At 45.7% G+C, this 14409-nt stretch overlaps 1 protein-coding gene across 1 annotated transcript in view; it reads left to right on the top strand.

The window, feature by feature from the left end:
• The window catches only part of NPDC1 (neural proliferation, differentiation and control 1), a 366783-nt gene that overhangs the window by 91234 nt on the left and 261140 nt on the right, over positions 1 to 14409 (top strand). The gene's annotated exons all lie outside the window — the stretch shown is intronic.

Raw genomic sequence — 14409 nt, 5'->3', positions numbered from 1 at the left:
ATTCCCCTTGCACTGGTGTAAAGTTAGCAGATGTCAGGGCCAGCACTTGGGAAGAGGGAGGGGAGAGTTGCTACCAGGGTAATTGCTCTCGACCTCTGGGTCAGAGAGGGCAGGGGGTACACTCCCAAATTTCTAACTTGGGCCCTGGCCTAGTCTAATACCAGCTTTGTACATTCCAAAAAGTGACATATTCCAATCACTAAATAAAAAATAAAATTCTTTCTACCTTTATTGTCTGGTCATTTTATTTTTCTAATCATGTTGTCCTAGTCTCTGGTTTCTGAATTCCTCTGTCTTCTCTTAACTTTTTTTTCCAGTATCTCCTGTCCATTTGACATTTCTTCTCTCTCCATGTCCACTATCCATCTCCCTTCTGTGTCCCTGTCCTTATCCTCTCTCTTTGTCCTTGCTCATCCTCCTCCATGTCCAGCACCTCACCTTTGTGTCCCTGCTCCCCTTATTCCTTACCTCATGTCTAACATGCCCTGCATCCTGTCCTTCCCTGTGTCCAGAATCTCCTCCCATTCTTTCACTCATATCCATCATCCCCTCTCTGTGTCCAGTCCTCCTTCCCTGCATCCATTCTTTCTCTCCATTCCTTCCTTCATCACCACCATGCCCTGTGTCCTGTCCCGCCCTGTGTCTAGAATTTCCCCAATTCCTTCCCTTATCCAGCAACTCTTGTGAGCAGTTATTCTGGGTATACAAAATCTGCCACCATTCCTTTCTTCATAACCAACACGCTCTCTCTATGTCCTGTTCCTCTCTGTGTCCAGAATCCAGCCCCCCCCCCCCCCTTTCCTTGTGCCTGGGATATTTTTATTTTCTGGTGTGCGGGTGGTAATTGGACAGTAATCGTCATTCTATGTGCGTAGACCATCACTGACTGGTTATCGCGTGAGACCTTACTGCTAGGTCAATGGCTGGCGGTAAGGTCTAAGACCCATAATGGACATGCGGCAATTTTAATTTTGCCGCACATCCATTTTCGGCAAAAATTTTAAAAAGGCATTTTTTACAGGTGTGCTGAAAAATAATTTTGTGCACACCCAAAATATGTATCTACACTACCGCGGGCCATTTTTCAGGGCACCTTTGTAAAAGGTCCCCTTAGACTTACAAAGTTCCATAGTAACCATGGAACTTTGTAAGTCTAAGTGCTTTGAAAATGAGCCCCATGGTAGCCTAGTGGAAGACAGCAAGAAAAAGGTCAGCTAGCTCATCCCAGTTATAGTGTAACCAGATAGGTGCAAAATGGGTGGGTACAAAATATCCTGTTCCCTCTCACTGCCCCCCCCCCCCCCCCCCCCCCCACACACACACACAGTATCAGTACTTGAGCTGGCAGGAATCCCCAAGCCACACCAGCTGAAGAACTCTTCCAGTCCTCCAAAGGCACCAGGAAGTCCAGAACTCCATGCCACTAAGTTCAGCAGCAGTGTCCCTGAGCCCTAGCCAGCACCTAGCATGGTCACTTCTTGTTCATGCACAAAAACTAAGCATGTGTAATGTGCCGGTGTCCGACTCCTTCAGAAGACATGAGAAGATCTTCAGCTGGCGGGGCTTGCAGATCTCCACCAGCTACAGTAAGGATGTGCAGTTGCTGGGTGGGCCTGAGCCCAAAATGGATACACTCAGGACCATCCATGACTACACTCCTGTTCTGTGCACACTGCTTAGGAAACATTCCAGCTGCCAGCCACATATGGTTTATAGTTTACTAGCCGTTAAGCCCGTTAAAACGGGCGAGATTTCCAGCTACCTTCCTCACCGCCGCTCCCTCCTCCCTCCATGCCGGGCCCCCTGCACTGACCTAACAGCGCCTCTCACGTCCGTGTGAAAGCGCTGCAGGCAGCAGCAGAGCGATCTGCTGCTGCCTGCAGCACTTCCACACGGAGGTGAGAGGCGCTGTCAGGTCAGTGCAGGGGGCCCGATACGGAGGGGGGGTGGGAGCGGCGGCGGGGATGGGGGAAGGGTGGAGGTTGGTGTGCGAGATGTTCATTTCCAGGCTCCAGCGGCAGTGTCTGACAGTCCGCCTCCGTTTCCCTCTGTGTTCCACCCTCTGACATCATCACGTCTTGACGCGAGGGTGGGACAGAGAGGGAAGTCTCTACTGCGCATTTGCAGGTGAGTCGGTCACTTGCCATTTATATGTTTGATTAGTTGCTTATTATATCGCCTTTAGTACAATGCACAACAAAGCAGTGTACAATTTCAAAATACAAAGCTAGAAGTAAGAAACAGGACACCCTAAATCAATAGAAAAGGAAAGAACCACACCAAAAGAATCATAATAGAAACAATTCTCTAGTTATGAAGAAAGAAGAAAATTCAGGAATTAAAAAAGCTGCATGGTGCATGTTTCAAAGACCAGCACAGAGACTATGTGCATAGTGTAACCACCTGCAAGATCTCTCCTTATCAAGGAAAGTTTTGTGGGTTTTTTTTTTTTGGGGGGGGGGGTAATTTTATCTTCCTTGTTTGTGCTCCACCATCTTAAGCAGATTCATTATGGAGAAGATAGCTAAAGGGAGATATGAGACCCTGCACGAGGAAACTCCTCCACACACTAACTGAACTAGGAGTCTCCCTTAATCAGCACCCAAACCACAAACGCAGCACCCAGACACACGGAGTCTCTAAACCTGGAGCATTACTCTTATACTCGCAACCATGCACTAACCCAAAGAAAGAAGAGAGATACTGATCGACCCTGAGCTAACCACAGCGAATTCAACACCAAAATGAACACCACCAAGCTGCTCCTAACAGTTTATTCACTATCATTAATACACCACACACTTACCACCCCCCCTTATGAACACCAACAACATACTCACATTACACAACCTAAACAGACCAACCAGATACAATACACTTCACCAAAACAGCAACAACCAAAACAACGGAAGAATTACCACTCGCGGACAGAATCAATACAAAGGAAAGAAAGGACACAATAAACCCACACTACAGGAGAATAGACAACTGATGAAAATCAACCCAGCCAAACCGTATCAAAAAAATCCAAGTGGGATATATAAATGCCAGATCAGTAGTTAACAAAACAACAATAATAACAGACTGGATCACGGCAGACAACAGTGATCTACTATTCATCAGTGAAACCTGGATCCACGATCACAAGGATCCCATAATTCTAGATCTATGTCCTCCAGGCTACAAAATCACTCACTGGACAAGAAAAGAAAAAAGAGGCGGAGGCATAGCACTAATCTATAGATCCCACTTCACAGTAACAACGACTGCCGAGTCTATAACACCACACCTTGAAATCGCCTCAGTTAGAATACACTGCACTACCTTAATTGAATACTTAAACGTTGTCTTGTTTTACAGACCACCAGGCAACTGGCAAGAATGCCAACCTCACTTCATGGACTTCATATTGAATACTTGTGTATCTAACTCTAACTTACTTATATTAGGGAACATAAACTTACACCTAGAAGACCCTAAGGCAACCAATGCACACAAATGCAAGGACTTCCTCCAACTATGGAACCTAAACTGGCCTACTATGCAAGCAACTCATGTTAAAGGACACACTCTCGACCTCATCACACACAAACTGTCCTCAGATTTAAACCTAATCCTAACAGACACAAAATGATCAGACATACCATGGTCATACCACCACCAACTAAACTTTACCCTACAATGGCGGAAAAAAGGCTCACACCAGAAACAAGAACACACCACATACACCACGAGAGGCCAAGTTAACCCTGTCACATTCTGGCAACAGATCTACAAGAAGGAATGGATAGCACAAACAGAATCCAAACACTACCTCCTCAACTGGGACAACAGATGTAAAAGCATACTAGATAAAATTGCACCATTACAAACAAGAACCTCACAGCGTCACATCTCGGTACCATGGTTCAATGAAGAACTGAAACAATTAAAAACACTAGCTAGGAGACTCAAACGAGCATGGACAAAAAAACAAAAGATGATCACTCACTCAACGCATGGAAACAAATGCAAAAGTAATACAAATATACAATAAGACAAACCAAAAGATAATATTACAAAACCAAAATAGGGCCAGACTACAAAGACAAGCATAAACTCTTCCAACTCGTGAACAAACTACTTAGACACTACACTGGTTACCACATCCAACACAGACACTCCATCAGCAGACAGCCTTGCTACATACTTCAACGAGAAAATCATAAAACTGCGACTCACGTTACTACTCAATACCACCGCCCACAAACAATTATTTGACTGCCTGGACCCAATTCCCGATGAATACCCAGCAGACTGAACCTGGACAAGCTTTGATCTTCTAACCGAAAAAACCGTCACCCAAGCAATCAACAGATTCGCCAAATCCCACTGCAAACTGGATATATGTCCCAATAACCTAATAAAAGTCGCCCCCCAACGCTTCATAACAGACCTCACGTCACACCTAAACTACATGTTACAACATGGACTCTTCCCTAAGGACAAGGGAAATATACTACTCACTCCAATACCAAAAGATACAAAGAAAAAAACAAATGACATAACCAACTACCGCCCGGTAGCACCCATCCCTCTTGCAGTGAAACTAATGTAAAGTATGGTAACCAACCAGCTCACCGACTACCTGAATAAATTCTCAATATTACATGAATCTCAATCAGGATTTTGATCCAACCACAGCACCGAAACAGTACTAATCACTGTCCTAACCAAATTCAAACAAATAACAGCAACTGGCAATAGTGTACTCCTCTTACAATTTGACATGTCCAGCGCGTTCGACATGGTTAGTCACAAAATACCATTAAACATTCTAGAATACTTCAGGATCGGAGGAAGCGTACTCAGATGGATCAATGGCTTCCTAACCGCAAGAACATACCAAGTGATATCAAATTTGAAAACATCATCACCATGGAAACCTGAATGCAGAGTACCCCAAGGATCACCACTCTCACCAACCCTTTTTAATCTAATGATGACACCCCTAGCCAAAACACTATCTAACTAAGGCCTCAATCCTTACATCTACGCAGACGATGTCATGATCTACATCCCGTTCAAACATGATCTAACAGAAATTACAGATAAAATCTCTCTCAGCCTCCAAATAATGAATTAATGGGCGGATGCATTCCAACTAAAACTGAATGCAGAAAAAACACAATGTCTCATCCTCTCTTCACAATACAACACAAACAAACCCACCACAATAAACACCCCAGATTACACCCTCCCTGTTTCAGAAAGTCTGAAAATTCTCGGAGTTACAACTGATCGAAATCTCACACTACAAAGCCATGCGAAAAACATAACAAAGAAGATGTTCCACTCAATGTGGAAACTCAAAAGAGTAAAACCTTTCTTCCCAAGTGAAATATTCCGCAGCCTGGTACACTCAATGGTACTGAGCCACCTAGATTACTGTAACGCCATCTTTGCAGGATGTAAAGAGCAAATTATTAAGAAACTGCAGACTGCGCAGAACACAGCGGCCAGGCTCGTATTTGGAAAGGCGAAATAAGAGAAAAACTACACTGGCTCCCACTAAAAGAACGGATTACATTCAAAATCTGCACTCTGGTCCATAAAATCATCTCCACGGTGAGGCCCCGGCCTATATGTCGGACCTTATTGACTTACCAACCAGGAACACAAAAATGTCAACTCGCACATTCTTGAATTTCCACTACCACAGCTGCAAAGGTCTCAAATACAAATCAACATATGCAGCTAGCTTCTCATACATAAGCGCGCAAATATGGAAAGCACTACCAAATGTCATAAAAACAATGCACGACCTAACAATCTTCCAAAAACTACTGAAAACCAACTTGTTCAAAAAGGCATACCACAAAGATCCATCCTAAACACTAGGAAACAGAACTCTACTAAAACTTGACAAAACCGAACTTTCTTACACCTGACTGCTTCAACCACTCAATTACTAATGAAAATGTTCAAACTACCTTGCTACCTCTCATGCTGAATTGAATTCTCTATATTTGACTGTTTAACTTACTCTATAAATTACCGCCTAACTACTCTATAACTTACTTTTCAGATGTGAACTTTGTATTTCTCATTCCGGAAATGGCGATCGCCACTATGGCATAATGTAAGCCACGTTGAGCCTGCAAATAGGTGGGAAAATGTGGGATACAAATGCAACAAATAAAAATAAATGATAGAAGTCTACAAAATCCTGAGTGGAGTAACACGGGTAAATGCAATTTGTTTGTTTACACTTTCAAAAAGTACAAAGACTAGAGAACACTCCATAAGTTATGTAATAATCAGGGTTCTCATTTAGCAGCTTTCAGCTATGTGTGAGTTCTTTGCTATCCTTTCTCCTGGTGAGGGAGGTGCGGTGATATTGTGCTTTCAGTCTCAAGGGACAAGCAGATCCCTTGCAATTGAAAGAACAGTATCCTCACATTTCCCGTCACTAGCAGAAACGTCAGTTGAAGGAATCCCACGCAGCTCAATGCTGCTTAGCAAGAACCTTGATAATAATACCGTATTTTTCGGACTATAAGACGCACTATTTTCCCCCAAAATTTGGGAGGAAAATGGGGGGGGGTGTCTTATAGTCTGAAGGTAGAGATTTCCCTCCCTCCCTCCCTCCGAGTTCGGGATCGCCCGCCCGCCCTCCATCCCTCCGAGTTCGGGATCGCCCTCCCCCCGGCCCTGTCACCACTTCTCCCTACTCACGTCACGCGATCTTCCCTGGTGGTCTAGTGACGTCAGGGCAGGAAAGAGCCCCCTCTTTCCTGCCCAGCGTGCTGCTCTCCGTCCTCCTGTATGTTGCCTGACGGTCTCGGCGAGATTCAAAATGGCCACCGAGCAATTCTCGGCGGCCATTTTGAATCTCGCTGAGACCGTCAGGCAGCATACAGGAGGACGGAGAGCAGCGCGCTGGGCAGGAAAGAGGGGGCTCTTTCCTGCCCCGACGTCACTAGACCACCAGGGAAGATCGCGTGACGTGAGTAGGGAGAAGTGGTGACAGGGTCGGGGGGAGGGCGATCCCGAACTCGGAGGGAGGGATTCGGACAAGACGCACCGGAGCACCTAGGTTTTAGAGGAGGGAAAAAGGAAAAAAATTTTTTTCCTATTTCCCTCCTCTAAAACCTAGGTGCGTCTTATGGTCCGGTGCGTCTTATAGTCTGAAAAATACGGTATGTTTAAAACAAATAGGAGAAAATATTCTTTTACATAATGAATAATGAAGCTTTAGAACTGATTGTCAGAATGTGGTAAAAGCAATTCATATAGTTGTGTTTAAAAAAAGGTTTGGACAGATTCCTGGATGTGAATTCCATAAACCATTATTATCCCTCAGGTTAGTAGCATGAAATCATGCTTTTTGGGATTCTTCCAGGTATTTGTGACCTGGAATGGACAATGTTAGAAACTGGATTCTGGGCTAGAAGGATCTTTCGTCTGATGCAGTTTGGAAATTTTTATGATAATAAGGCTGCAAGTTTAGCTGCTGTCACACTGTCTTACAATTCCCTTTCATAAACATTCATACACTCATCACCTTTCTTCATTGTATCTTACAGAAGCGATGAAGCTGTAAGAGAGACTAGGAAATGGGCAAAATTCTTGTTGAAGATTGGATATTCTACTGTTATTGCATTATGGGAAAGGCAGATAAGGCTCTAGTAGGGCCAGGTAGTGAACAGTAGCAGCTTTAACCCTCAATCTGTCTTTGGGCATTGAGCTCGCTAGTGAGACCCCTTCCATAAGTACATAAGTAATGCCACACTGGGAAAAGACCAAAGGTCCATCGAGCCCAGCATCAAAGCCGCACATGGAGTGATCCTATCCAAAAGGCAGCCCAAAGAGATCCTCTCAGTGTCACATTGGCCATCCTAAAATGAGGCTGGAGCCAAACAAAGGCACCTGTCATGAGTGAACTTCAAGTGGTGAAGCTGCTAGGAAGCTGCATGTTCCGCCTATTGGGAAGTCCACCAATGGTGGCAGGACTTGCCTGTTTACTAGAAGCAATAAGCTACCCATCAATGAAGAATTGGTGTGAAACACTGGTGAATAATGCATACTGAGTACTGACATTAAATGCAAGAAGAGCATCTCCAGGTTTTATTTCAGCTGGTTCACTCATCTCCTTGAGGGTAGTTTCTCCAAATGGGTTAATTTTGGTACAAGAATGAGCCTCACTCCTATGCCAGTGAATGTGGAGTATGATCTAAGTCTCAAATATACTGCTAACGCTCGCCATAGAACTTGTATTGTACTGAAGAAAGCTTTCTTCTAGATTCTCTTACATCTCTACTAGTACTAATCATTTCTGTAGCGTTACTAGACAGAGTACATCTAGTAGCGCTACAGAAATGATTAGTAGTAGTAGAGTTCATATGATGTAACATGGATAGGCAGTTTATCCAGGTGTGCTTGGAAGTTCTTTTTTATTAAGCTTCTGGCATCCAAAATAACGAGTTAATTAAAACAATACCCACGTTTTGCCCTCAGGATGCGTCAGGGGTAAAACTCTAAAAATAAAAACATAAACAAAAAGCCATTTATATATACATATGGCAAATAACTAAAATATCAAAATCCAAATCACATATACATTTGCAATAGAATTAAATAATCCATCCTTAATTCTATTGCAAATTTATATGTGATTTGGATTTGTTTTGATATTTTAGTTATTTGCCATATGTATATATAAATGGTTTTTAATCCGCAAACGAACCGTTTCCATAGATGCGAAGGCAGTAGAACAAGAGGACATAAAATGAGATTGAAGGGGGGCAGACTCAAGAAAAATATCAGGAAGTATTTTTTCACGGAGAGAGTGGTGGATGCTTGGAATGCTCTCCCGCGGGAGGTGGTGGAAATGAAAACGGTAACGGCATTCAAAAATGCGTGGGATAAGCATAAAGGAATCCTGTGCAGAAGGAATGGATCCTCAGGAGCTTAGTCGAGATCGGGTAGCAGAGCCGGTTGGTGGGAGGCAGGGATAGTGCTGGGCAGACTTATACGGTCTGTGCCAGAGCAAGTGGTGGGAGACGGGACTGGTGGTTGGGAGGCGGGGATAGTGCTGGGCAGACTTATACGGTCTGTGCCAGAGCCGGTGGTGGGAGGCAGGGATAGTGCTGGGCAGACTTATACGGTCTGTGCCAGAGGTGGGGCTGGGACTGGGCAGACTTATATGGTCTGTGCCAGAGCCGGTGGTTGGGAGGCGGGGCTGGAGGTTGGGAGGCGGGGATAGTGCTAGGCAGACTTATATGGTCTGTGCCCTGAAGAGCACAGGTACAAATCAAAGTAGGGTATACACAAAAAGTAGCACATATCTTGTTGGGCAGACTGGATGGACCGTGCAGGTCTTTTTCTGCCATCATCTACTATGTTACTATGTTTGTTTTATTTTAGAGTTTTACCCCTGACGCAGCCTGAGGGCGAAATGTGGCCACGTCGGGTATTGTTTTAATAAACCACTTTGTTTTTTTACCTAGTCTGCTTTTCTGTTTGTTTACTCTTACTCAGTAAGCACATTTGTGCCTTTCTTTTGGTTGGTTATCCAAAATAATGGGAAATATTTCTGTGTCTTTCTGTCAAATTTTCTTGGTGTCTGACTGCATTTCTTGGTACTTGAGGATATTCTCTCTCTCCAAGCGATTTACTAAGTAATAATTTGGAAACAACACCTCTACAATCAATGCCATTCTGGTGTTTGTTTTTTTTACCATTATATATATATATTTTTTTTTTGTTGTTTTGTTGCATCCAGCTTTATATCAGTTGGGCTGGGGATGTCCCAGGTACTGTTCCCTCTAAGCTGAGCACCAGTTTTTGCAATGCTTGCTATAAACCATCTCATCTGTAATGCACGGTCTTGGGTTGCAACTATCATTCACTCATCTCTAAGTTTTAATTCACTTCTCCTTAACCATTCTGTTACGTTCCTCACCTGGTTCCAGGCCTGCGCGGCCAATTCGCTGGTGTGGTGCGGTCCGGCAGAGATAGCCGGCTATTTTGGATGTGGTTTCTCCAGCATAGGTCTGTTTCTGTTTCCTATTTCTGGCAGCCGTCATCTTGGTTGGATCAATGTCCGCAGCAATCTTGGATAGCTCAAGAGTCAGCCCTCTTGGATAGATCTTATCCTAGGAAGCCATCTTGGTGTTGATTAGCTTCAGGAAGGAAGCCCATATTTGGACGTAGGCATCTCTGCTGATGGGAGCAGCCATCTTGAATCAGCTGCACATGTTTGAGATTGATTCCAACACTATTTAAAGCCCTGCCTTCAGACCTTCATTGCTTCGGCCTCAATTGTTCTGAGGAGTTGCTGTCGAGTGCTGTTCGCAGACTATCTTCTGTTCCTGTTTTCCTGTGTACCGGATCTTGGCTAGTTTTCTTGGATTTCGCTTGTTTGCTGCCTGCCTGCCTTGACCCTGGACTGATTTTGACTATTCTTGCCTATCGGAGTACTGGTTCTGGACTGTCTGTTCTCTGCTATCCTGGTCAGCGGCTGTGCAACCCCGCCGGTTCCAGAAGTCCTGGTGGCCACCTGCAGCTGGGAGCTCAACTCTCGGTCAATGGTGGTCGCTTCCCAGGTGAAGCTAGGGGTTGTCTGGCTGCCTGACCGAGTGCAGCATCACTCCATCTCAGTCGTGCTCAGTCAGGGCACAGGGGCTCACTACTACTGGGTCATAATACATTCATTTGTCTGATTTTGATTAATGAATGGTTTCTGGAGTAACACTTTGTATTTCCTGCTGTACTTATGCATTTGCCACTTCTTTTTTTCTCCCCTGCTGATCCATTTCATTGAAGAGTTTTTTTTTTTTTTTCTTGCTCTTCCTTTGCAAATTCTGTTGCTTCTTTCCCTTTTGGTACTAGTAGATTTTCATCCATTCCTTCTACTCATCGGAATGCTTTTCCAAGTTTAATGATGGAACTGGGTTCTGGAAGTTTCTTTCATATTTCAACACCTATTGTGCATTGGTATTTGATGATGCCATTAAGTAAGCCTAGAGGCCTATCATAGTAGCTCAGTAGGTATAATCTATTTCTAAACACCCGGAATTCCTCCTTCAGATCTAGGAATGTTCAGTCTTGGCATACACTGGTCCTTATAAATAACCTCATGGACATGGAACTCTCTCATTTGCACATCTAGTAAGGTCTTTAAGAGGCCAGTCTACAATACCAAAGCTATATGAGAGTGCAGAAAGTGCCTTATTCCAGTATCTTATTCCATGATGATAATGCACTCTTCACTATCAATTTTAGCCTTCTATAATATTCTTTACTGATTTTTTTTCTCAGTGATTTCTGCTTGATAGTTGTTCCTTCCTCCACTCCTAAATATTTATATACACCTTCCTGTTCAAATTCCTTTATCTCACAGTCATCAGAGAGATGTTTTTAGTTTTGCTCAACTTTCTCTTAAGGAAAGTCACATTAGCACATTTGTCCAGACCAAAAGTAATCTTGATGTCATCTGAAAAGCTTTTCACCACTCAAAGTTGTTCCGCTAATTGCTGGTCACTGGCACTATAGAACTTCAGGTCATCTACAAACAGTACATGTGATGTAACCTCTGCATTGTTGAAATCTTTAGGTGTAAGGCTAAACCCATACCCCAAGGAGCTAATAAGAGTACTCAATGGATTAAGTCCCAATCAAAACAAGTGGGGGCAGGGAGTCTCCTTGAAATATACCTCGCTGGATCTTGATATTAGGAATGACAAATTGTCTTGCGTATTGCAGGTGGAGCATGGTTTGCCACATTTCATTCTCAGAGGACAAGCAAGGCTGCTTGTTCTCACGACTGGGTGACATCCACGGCAGCCCCGAGCCACGGAAATCTTCCTATCAACAAAAGCTTGCTAGAGCCTTCGAACACGCGTGGGCGCGGCCATCTTCCTGCCCGTCACGCGAGAGTCCCAATTAGTTCTTTTCTTTCCGCGGTGAGGGAGTGACTGCTTGCGGTCTCTCTCCGCTTCGCCCCAAAGAGCCTTCATTTTTTCATGTTTTTTGTGTGTTTTTATTCTCGTTTTGCTGTTTCAGCTGTTTTCCCTTTCACATTAAAAAAAAAAATCTCCTATAGTTATTAGTTTTTTCCCTGTAAGTTTCCTTTCGCTTTTGTTGCGGTCCTTTTTGGCCGTGCATACGTGGTTCTCATTTTTGTGCCCTCCTTTTTGGCACAATCAAGAATTTTGAGTTTGCCGCCGCTATTTTTCCGTCCATGACATTCAGGATTCCCAGCGGCTTCAAAAAGTGTACTTGGTGCCACCGGGCGATCTCAGGTCTTTAATGCCTTGGGCCCGACCATCGCCCAGACGCATGTAAGTTGTCTCAGTCTTAAAAAGCGGACACAGGTGTCAAGACAAGCTCAGTGGGACCGTCTGTTTGGAGCGTCGCCCAGTTCTTCGGCGTCGATGTCGACAGCAGAATCGAGGTCGGCAGCGTCGATATCGGCACCGGAGATGGCATCGACATCAGGAGCGCAGGTAATGGCTGTCCAGAGACCACCACACGCTGGGAGCAGTGAGTCTTTGAGTAGGTCTTCACCTGCCTCGACCGCTCCTGCTGTGCAGGCCCACCGGGACCGACCACTTTCGGACCCGACCCCGAGGAGGCGTGTGGATTCCACATCCTCCTCGTCAGTACCGAGGAGTGTCGATGACGTGCATTGAGCGAAGGCTAAGAAGCACCGTCATTGGTCTCCTTCCCATGGTACCGGGAGCTCCGGGGCGTCGAAGGATTCAGCACCCGTGAAGCGTTGACGCCGAGAGGACTGCTCCCCTTCTATTCAAGAGGTGTCAGTGCGCCGGTCTTCGGACAGCCTGGTACCGCCTCCTTGCCCTTCGCAGGTTCTGACTCCGACTCCTGCACCGACTCCACAGCCTTTCCTGGCAGAGACTCTGGACGAGCGCATTCAAGCCATTCTTCCAGGGCTTCTGGAAGGGCTGCTGCGTCAGTCTGTTCTGGCACCGGGTGTGCTTGCGCCCTCGGTACCGTTGATGGAAGCAACAGACGGCTCTCCGCCTGTGGTGAGGTCTTCTATGGCATCGGCCTTGGCTGCCACCCAAGTCGACTCTCCGTCGACATTGCTGGAGGGAGCTTCATTGCCGCTGGCACAGGAGTCGACTTCTCAACATCGCCATCGAGGACGTGGTTTCTCGGCGTCGAGGCGGGCCCGGTTTCGAACTGCAGTCAGAGAACTCTTGTCTGACACCGAGGAGAATGTCTCGTGGGAGGAAGAGGAGGATCCCAGATATTTCTCTTCTGAGCAGTCTTGTGGTCTTCCCTCTGATCTTACTCCTTCACCAGAAAGAAAGCTTTCTCCCCCGTAGAGTCTTTCTTCATTTGTCCGGGAAATGTCTATGGGCATTCCCTTCCCTGAGTTATCTGTGGATGAGCCCAGGACTGAGATGCTCGAGGTCCTTGACTATCTTTCGCCACCTAAGGAGTCATCCAGTGTCCCTCTGCATAATGTCCTTAAGGAGACAATGCTAAAGAACTGGATGAAACCACTATCTAATCCTGCCATTCCCAAGAAAACTGAGTCCCAGTATCGGATTCACGGAGAACCCGAGTTGATGAAGTCACAGTTACCTCACGACTCTATGGTTGTGGATTCCGTTCTCAAGAGAGCCAGGAGTTCTAGAGATTTTGGCTCGGTGCCCCCGGGACGGGAATCTAGAACCCTGGACTCTTTTGGGAGGAAGGCCTATCAGTCCTCCATGCTTGTGTCCAAGATTCAATCATACCAGCTCTACACGTGCATCCACATGCGGAACAATGTGAAGTGGACTTGGTGGACAAGCTCCCTGTGGAGCACGCCAGGCCTTTTCAGGAGGTGGTCAGGCAGCTGAAGGCGTGTCGTAAATTCCTGTCCAGGGGTGCTTACGACTCTTTTGATGTTGCATCCAGAGCCGCTGCTCAAGGTATAGTGATGCACAGACTCTCATGGCTGCGTGCCTCTGACCTGGACATCGAGTCCAGCAGCGGCTTGCGGATGTCCCTTGTCAGGGGGATAATATTTTTGGCGAGAAAGTCGAGCAGGTGGTCGAGCAGCTCCACCAGTGGGAAACCGCCCTCGACAAACTCTCCCACCGGGCGCCTTCAGCATCTACCTCATCAGGTAGACAGTTGTTCAGGGGGAGGAGGAATGCTCCCTATGCTTACAATAAGCATAGGTACAATCCACCTTCCCGACAGCCTTCTCAGGCTCAGCCCCAGCGCGCTCGTTCCCATCAACAGCGTGCGCCCAGACAGGCCCCTGCAGCTCCCCAGTAAAAGCAAGGGACGGGCTTTTGACTGGCTCCAGCTGAGCATAGTCGCTCTAAAAGTGTCCGTGCGGGACGATCTACCGGTCGGAGAGAGGTTAACATTTTTTCAGCAAAGGTGGCCTCTCATAACCTC

The sequence above is a fragment of the Microcaecilia unicolor genome, chromosome 6 (assembly GCF_901765095.1).
Source record: "Microcaecilia unicolor chromosome 6, aMicUni1.1, whole genome shotgun sequence".
In the NCBI taxonomy this organism is placed as follows: Eukaryota; Metazoa; Chordata; class Amphibia; order Gymnophiona; family Siphonopidae; genus Microcaecilia; species Microcaecilia unicolor.
The sequence above is the reverse complement of the archived record's forward strand: the minus strand, read 5'-3'. Positions and strand labels throughout refer to the sequence as shown.